This window comes from Onychomys torridus, chromosome 10, assembly GCF_903995425.1.
Source record: "Onychomys torridus chromosome 10, mOncTor1.1, whole genome shotgun sequence".
Lineage (NCBI taxonomy): Eukaryota > Metazoa > Chordata > Mammalia > Rodentia > Cricetidae > Onychomys > Onychomys torridus.
In genome coordinates, this window is record NC_050452.1 from 96,180,357 (window position 1) to 96,188,606 (window position 8,250).

The window sequence follows — 8,250 nt, forward strand, 5'->3', positions numbered from 1 at the left end:
TTTACAATCTTGCTCTCAACAATTCAAACTCTTACAATCCCTCCTCTTTCTCCACAATTGGACTCATGGAGCTCCACCTGGGGCCTGGCTGAGGATCTCTGCATCCACTTCCCCCATTCATTGGATGAGATTTCTAGCAAGACAGTTAGGGTGTTTGGCCATTCGATCACCAGACTAGGTCAGTTCGTGCTTTCTCTTGACCATTGCCAGTAGTCTACAGTGGATGTATCTTTGTGGATTTCTGGGCACCTCTCTAGCATTTTGCTTCTTCCTATTCTCATGTGGTCTTCATTTATCATGTTCTCTAATTTCTTGTTTTCCCTCTCTCTTCTTGATCCAGCTGGGATCCCCTGCTTCCCCTAAGCTCTCTTTCTGATCGAATCTTGCCCTTCATTAACTGTAGCAGGAATCTTAAAAGAGTCTTATTAATGAAATCTAACCTGAGTGTTGCTGTGGTTTTGGCAGGGGCTGCTGGCTGGGATGAAGAGCATCGGCAGAGCAGCAGGAGGCAGAGTAGGTAGTGTATTTGGAATCTTCAAAAGGATGACATGATCCCACAAGGATAATTCTACATGGATTATGGTAAAGCCATTAAACTGGTTAACACCACAGAAAGATCGACTTTGGACTACAAACTGATCAGGACAATTTTGAGATGGCTAGCTGAGATGATCCAGTCTGACAGACTACTCTAACAAGGACAAATAATACAGGACTTGACAATTAACCCAAAATGTCTTTTCAGGATTCCCCTAAAGATGTCTTCACTCCCACAAAGCAGAAAGTAATTTTAAGAAAATGACGCCCACATTCCCAAGAGGTGAGGTGGGTAGTATTTTGGTCATTTAATGAATTTTGGATATTGTCATTGTTTATAATGGTTGGTTACAAGTTATTAATTCTTAATGGTTAAAAAAAAAAGCTGAACATGGAGATTAGATTCAGAATTTTTCTTTAAAAAAAAAGAAAAAAGAGAATATACATAAGAGGTAGATATGAATCTACTCTGAGAAAAAGATAAAGAATAATAGGATAAGTGGGTAGATTACTAAATCTACTGTAAAAAGAAAAAGGGGAAGATATAAAAATGATAAAAGTAAACTATGGAATCTATTATGAAAAGAAAAAAGATAGAATATGGATATGATAAGATAAAAAGGTCAATTTTTGAATCTACATTTAAAAAGGAACTACTTGTTTTAAATAGGATGAGTAATGAAATTTTTTTGTCTGAGTTTATCAAATGTTACTGGACTGGACATTGTTATATATTGGAGTTTTTATAGGAATCTGTCAAATGTTAATGAACTACACATCTTTAATGTAATTCTTGACTATATATATATATATTACATACTTATTTGGATAGTTTTTCTTGTATTAGTTATTGTGGTATTGTGTTCCCAAAAAATATTTTGCAGGCTAATCAACTTATCTGAGAACAGGACAGCCACAATATTAAACATGAGGATAGGTAGTGGTAGCACACGCCTTTAATCTTAGCATTCCAGAGACAGAAATACCACTGGATGTCTGAGTTCAAAGCCACATTAGAAACAGCTGGGCATGGTGACACTTGCATTTAATCCCAGAAATCCAGCCTTTAATCCCAGGGAGGGACAGCAGAAAGCAGAAAGATATATAAGGCGTGAAGACCAGAAACTAGAAGCATATGGCTGGTTCAGCATTTGGCTGGTTAAGCATTTAGGCTTTGAAGCAACACAGTTCAGCTGAGAGCCATTGGGATGAGGACACAGAAGCATGCAGTCCGAGGAAACAAGACCAGCTGAGGAACTGGCGAGGTGAGGAAACTGTGGCTTGTTCTGTCTCTCTTATCTTCCAGCATTCACCCCAATAACTGCCTTTAGGTTTGATTTTATTAATAACAACTTCTAACAATTCTGCTATAAGTTATAATCTTTTTCAAAATTTTAGACAAAAAGGGGAAATGTGGTGGTATTGTGTTCCCCCAAATATTGTGCACCCTAATATATTTATCTGGGGTCAGAGAACAGACAGCCACTAGATATGGAGACTAGAAAATGGTGGCACTCACACCTTTAATCATAGCATTCCAGAGGCAGAAATCCCATCTGGATCTCTGTAAATTCAAGGCCACATTGGAAATAGGCAGGCATGGTGGCATATGCCTTTAATCCCAGAAAGCAAGCCTTTAATCCCATGGAGTGACAACAGAAAGAGAAAGATATATAAGGCTTGAAGACCAGAAACTAGAAGCATTTAGCTGGTTAAGCTTTTAGGCTTTGGAGCAGCAGTTAAGCTGAGACCCATTCATATAAGGACACAGAGGCTTCCAGTCTGAGGAAACAGGATCAGCTGAGAGAAGTTGGCCAAGTGAGGTAGCTGTGGTCTGTTCTGCTTCTCTGATCTTCCAGCATTCACTGCAATACCTGACTCAGGTTCGATTTCATTAATAAGACTCTCTAAGAGTTCTGCTATAATTACCTCCACTGACATCCATGTTGTTCATGTAGATCTCATCCATTTATCTGTCATTATACGATCCCTGTGTCTTAGGGTCCTGTTTTCTAGGTAGTCTCCCCGGATTGTGAGTAACACTCTAGCCATTTTGTTTTACATCTAGTATCCTCCTATGAATGAGTATATACCATGTTTGTCTTTCTGAGTCTGGGTTACCTCACTCAGGATGATTTTTTTCTAGATCCATACATTTGCCTGCAAACCTCATGATGTCAATGTTTTTGTCTGCTGAGTAGTACTCCATTGCGTATATGTACCACATTTTATTTATCTGTTCTTCAGTTGAAGGGCATCTAGGTTGTTTACAGGTTCTGGCTATTACAAACAATTCTGATATGAACATAACTCAGCAAGTGCTCTTGTAATATGATTGAGTATCCCTTGGGAACATGCCAATTTTCCCAATTTTCTAAGAAAGCACCATATTGATTTCCAAAGTGGCTGTACAAGCTTGCATTCTCACCAGCAGTGGAGGAGAGTTCCCCTTGCTCCACATCCTCTCCAGCATAAGATGTCTTTAGCATTTTGTTTTGTTTTTTATCTTTAGGTATTTTTTATTTCTTTAATTTTTTATTATCAGGAGTGACTGAAATAAAAAATACAAATGATTCCCATCATTATTGTCATTATGGAAATGGCTTTAAGAGAAAACTGGTCAGATGAATCATCCTGAGCAATCTTCCTCCAGCAGTCAATCATGCCTGTATACATGATATCAGTTCCTTTGCATACTGACTGCATCATCAACCTATGGCAAATCTTGTCAAAGGGATAGGAAGTCAAGCCAGCAACAGCAGTGACAGACTGTGCAACCATCCAGCTGATGAAGATGTGGGTATTCTTGGGATCTGGAAGCTTTCCCTTTGCAGTGTCAAAGTAGGCAGCTCAGTAGATGATAATGCCCTGTACTGACACATTAAAGCCTTGGTACAGGCCCTTAATCCCATCAGATTTGTAGATCTTAACCAGGCAGTCACCAAGGCCTTTGAATTCCCTTTCAGCTCCAGCTTTGCCCACATCAGCTGCTAGACGGGTATGGGCAAAATCAAGAGGGTACACAAAGCACAAGGATGTGGCCCCAGAGGCACCACCTAATGCCAGGTTCCCAGCAAAGTAGCGCCAAAACTGGGTCCTCTTGCCCACACCAACCAAAAAGATCTGCTTGTATTTATCTTTGAAGGCAAAGTTGAGAGCCTGGGTAGGGAAGTATCTGATGACATTGGCCAGGTTACCACGCCAGAAGGACAGGACACCCTGTTCCTTGGGGATACGAACCACACAGTCTATAATGCCCTTGTATTGCTTATCTGCCATGATTTGCTTGTTGGCATGCTGCACCATTTCTTTTAGATTTTCCAGTTTTGTGGAGTAAAGGTTTTTGAAGTATGACCTGATGCTTCTCTGGATTTCCTCACTCTCTGTTGTTATGTCCCACTTTTCATTTCTGATTTTGTTAATTTGGATGCTCTCTCTCTGTCTTTTGGTTAGTTTGTATAAGGGGTTGTCTATCTTGTTGATTTTCTAAAAGAACCAACTCTTGTTTCATTAATTTTTTGTATTGTTCTCTTTGTTTCTATTTTATTGATTTCATCCCTCAATTTGATAATTTCCTGGCATCTGTTCCTCATGGGAGACTTTGCTTCTTCTTGTTCTAGAGCTTTCAGGTGTGCTGTCAAGTCACTAGTGTGAGATTTCTCCAACTTCTTTATGTGGGCATTTAGTGCTATGAATTTCCCTCTTAGCACTGCTTTCTTAGTGTCCCATAAGTTTGGGAATGTGCTGTTTTCATTTTGTTGATCTCTAGGAAGTCTTTAATTTCTTTCTTTATTTCTTCCTTAACCCATTGGTGATTCAGTTGAGCCTTATTGAGTTTCCCTGAGATTGTAGGTTGAAATCTAACTTTAAACCATGGTGGTCTGATAGAACACAGGAGGTTATTCCAATTGTTTTGTATCTGTTGATATTTTCTTTGTGGCCAAGTATGTGGTTGATTTTACAGAAGGTTCCATAGGGTGCTGAGAAGAAGGTATATTCTTTTTTGTTAACATGGAATGTTCTGTAGATATTAAGTCCATTTGAGTCATAACATCAGTTAAGTCCTTTATTTCTCTGTTAAGTTTCTGTCCAGAGGTGAAAGTGGGGTGTTAAAGTCTCCCACTATTAATGTGTGGGATTTTATATGTGATTTAAGCTTTAGTAATCTTTCTTTTACATATATGGGTGCACTTGTGTTTAGGGCATAAATGTTCAGAATTGAAACTTCGTCTTGTTAGATCTTTCCTGTGATGAGTATGTAATGCCCTTCTTGATCTCTTTTGATTGATTTTAGTTTGAAGTCTATTTTGCTGGATATTAGGATGGCTACATCAGGTTGCTTCTTAAGACCATTTGATTGGAATGTCTTTTCCCGGCCTTTTATTCATAGGCAGTGTCTATCTTTGAATTTGAGGTGTGTTTCTGTATGCAGCAGAAAAATGGGTCCTGTTTTCATATCCATTCTATTATTAATGACCAGTGATTGTTCATTCCTGTTATTATTTTTATTTTTTGGTGGTAGTGTGTGTGTACTTCTCTTCTTTGGCATTTTCTGCTGTGGTGTTATCTATTGCCTGTGTTTTCATGGGTGTATCTACCTTCCTTAGGTTGGAATTTTCCTTCTAGTGCTTTCTGTAGGGCTGTGTTTGTGGATAAGTATTGTTTAAATCTGGCTTTGTCTTGGAATGTCTTGTTCACTCCATCTAGGATGACTGAAAATTTTGCTGGGTATATTAATCTAGGCTGACATCCATGGTCTCTTAGCATCTGCATTACATCTGTCCAGGTCCTTCTGGCTTTCAAATTCTCCATTGAGAAATAGGGTGTTATTCTGATGGGTTTGCTTTTATAAGTCACTTGGCCTTTTTCCTTTGCTGCTCTTAATATTCTTTCTTTATTCTGTATGTTTAGTTGTTTTATTATTATGTGGCAAAGGGACTTTTGGGGGGTCTAGTCTGTTTGGTGTTCTATAGGCTTCTTGTATCTTCACAATCATTTCCTTCTTTAAGTTGGGAACGTTTTTTTCTATGATCTTGTTGAATGTATTTTCTGTGCCTTTGAGTTGGTATTCTTCTTCTTCCTCTATCCCTATTAATCATGGGTTTGGTCTTTTCATGGTGTCCCAAATTTCTTGGACATTTTGGGTCATGACTTTCTTGGCTTTAGTGTTTTCTTAGACTGATGATTCTATTTCTTCTACCTTATCTTCAAGGCCAGAGATCCTCTCTTCCATCTCTGGCATTCTGTTGGTTATACTTGCATCTGAAGTTCCTGTTTGTTTATTCAGAGTTTTTATTTCCAGCATCACCTCTGCTTGTATATTCTTCATTTTTTTCTATTTCCCTTTTCAGCTATTGGACTCTTTCCCTCATCTGTTTCATTGCTTTTCATGATTTTCTTTCAGGGATTTATTGTTTTCTTCTGCTTTATTTGTTCTTTCCTTTAGATTTTTATAGTGTTCTTCCCATATTTTTTTGTCTCGTCCTCCATTTCATTTTTGATTTCTTCTTTATAAGCCTTTAGCATCTTCATGATGTTATTTGTAAAGTTGTTTTCTTCTTCTTCTTCTTCTTCTTCTTCTTCTTCTTCTTCTTCTTCTTCTTTCTTCTTCTCCTTCTCCTTCTCCTTCTCCTTCTCCTTCTCCTTCTCCTTCTCCTTCTCCTTCTCCTTCTCCTTCTCCTTCTCCTTCTCCTTCTTCTTCTCCTTCTTCTTCTTCTTCTTCTTCTTCTTCTTCTTCTTCTTCTTCTTCTTCCATTTTGTAATGTTTATGTCTAGCTGTGGGAAGAGGGCTAGGTTCTGGTGATGCTGTATTTCTCTTTATTTTGTTGTATGTTCTTCTGCCTTGATGTATGCCCATCTCCTTGTAGATTCATTTTTGGTCTTATAAGTGCTCTTGGTCCAGACAGACCTGACAGATTTAGGAAGCCTCTCTCTGGTCCAAATGGAAGCTCTGGGCCTGATGAGAGCTGGGGCTGATCTCTGAATCTCAGTGAGTGGCTGCGGTCTTGGGCAGATGGATGTGGAGGCCAGGTGTGGAGATTGCAGGGTCTGCCAGTGGGAACTTGGAGAAGGGGAACCCAAGGGGGGTTCTTGGCCAATGGCCATAACCTGGGTCCAAGTTGGGCAGGTCTTCCCTGGAATGACTGGTGCCCAGGGGTGGGACATAGGGGCAGACCTCTCTGAGTGTGACCCCAGGCACTCACCTCTGGTCCATATTGCAGTTCCAGGCCAGATGCTCGTTTTTTAATTATTAATTAATTAGACACTTTAAGATTTGTGTTACCTGTAAGAGTTAGAAAATAATTGTTTTTCTGAGTTCAACCTTATTCTGCTCTATAATATGAAGCATTATCTTATTTCTGACAGGATAATAATGACCAATGACATATGAATTCCCTAAACAGGTAAATGGAGTGAACACAGAGAGTAGATCATAATGAATAATATTTTACAAGAAGAAATTGAAGGCCAGTCTAGATTACATACAGCCTAGGACAGGTAAAGTGGAATGAGCTGAGCCAATAGAAATGTGTAACAACACAGAATATGATTTAAATGATAAATAATCTAAAAATATTTTTCTTACAGATGTGGATAATACAGCTTCAATTAAAAAGAAAGAATGAAGAATTTAAAAAAAAGAGTATTGAATTTGAGAGACTGATCAGATGATATAACCCTAATCAGAGTGTTGTGTCTAAGCTTTAATACATAAACTCTAAATTGTACAAAATGTGTGACATTATTATGAAGATATGATTATGGCTTAATAAAAGCATAAAGATTAGCCTCTGAGTTAGCAGAAGACTAATTATCATCCACATTTATGTATGAACAAATCCAGGTTGTCACAGAAGTCATTAAGTAATGTATTCATTGGTCTCTATCATTTACTAATCTTTAGAGCATTAATAGTTAATTACTATTCACAATTTTCTCTGCATTGCAATCTCAAAGACACTAATTTATTATATCAATTTAGAAATTTTATTAATATAAAAGATCTCTGAGAAAATAAAAGTAATCTCAATTGTTTCAATTGTTGATTTAATTTGAGTCACTGCATAATATTTATTAGTTTAAACAAATATAACTGATAACTATTTGATTTTTGACTTACACAAAATTGGAGACTTACTATTTTCCAAATAGTGTATGTTAATTTCACCTGGAAGTAACAACTGTTTGTTAACAATCAACGTTTTCTGTTCGACTTTTAATAATAAGTATATGTCTGATTAAAATGTTCAAGACACCTACACTAGTTACTTTCCTTCAAAAATGAATTGAACTTTTTCTGTGAAGCTCATTTGAGTTACTACATATCCATTTGTATATCAGCTTTATTAAGGACCTGTGAATTACAGCACCAGTGTGTGCTTACTTTCAAAAATTAAATAGTCACTGTATTGAGACTGTCTATGGCAGCTCCAGAAATGTACCAGTCAGAATTCTTTACAATCAAATGATGCAGATATACCAATTATTGTTTTGAATTTGATATATTTGTACATGAGAGCTCACTTGAGTTTATTCTGTCTGTCCAGGAAAAAAAAGTTGAAGGTACTTACAAGTAAATGTTCCTTGAGACGTAAGACCTTTTTGATATTATAGTTTAAATATGGTGTATCTGCATGATCTCAAAGATTGAAGTTCTCATTTATAGTTGAAGGTGCTTTTCTGGGAGGTGATAGAAATCTCTGGAAGTAATAT

General features: G+C 37.5%; 1 pseudogene; it reads right to left on the reverse strand.

Moving 5' to 3' along the window:
- Nucleotides 1–435: 435 nt before the first annotated feature.
- LOC118591953 lies at nucleotides 436–3,861 on the reverse strand (annotated as a pseudogene).
- Between the last annotated feature and the right edge of the window lie 4,389 nt (nucleotides 3,862–8,250).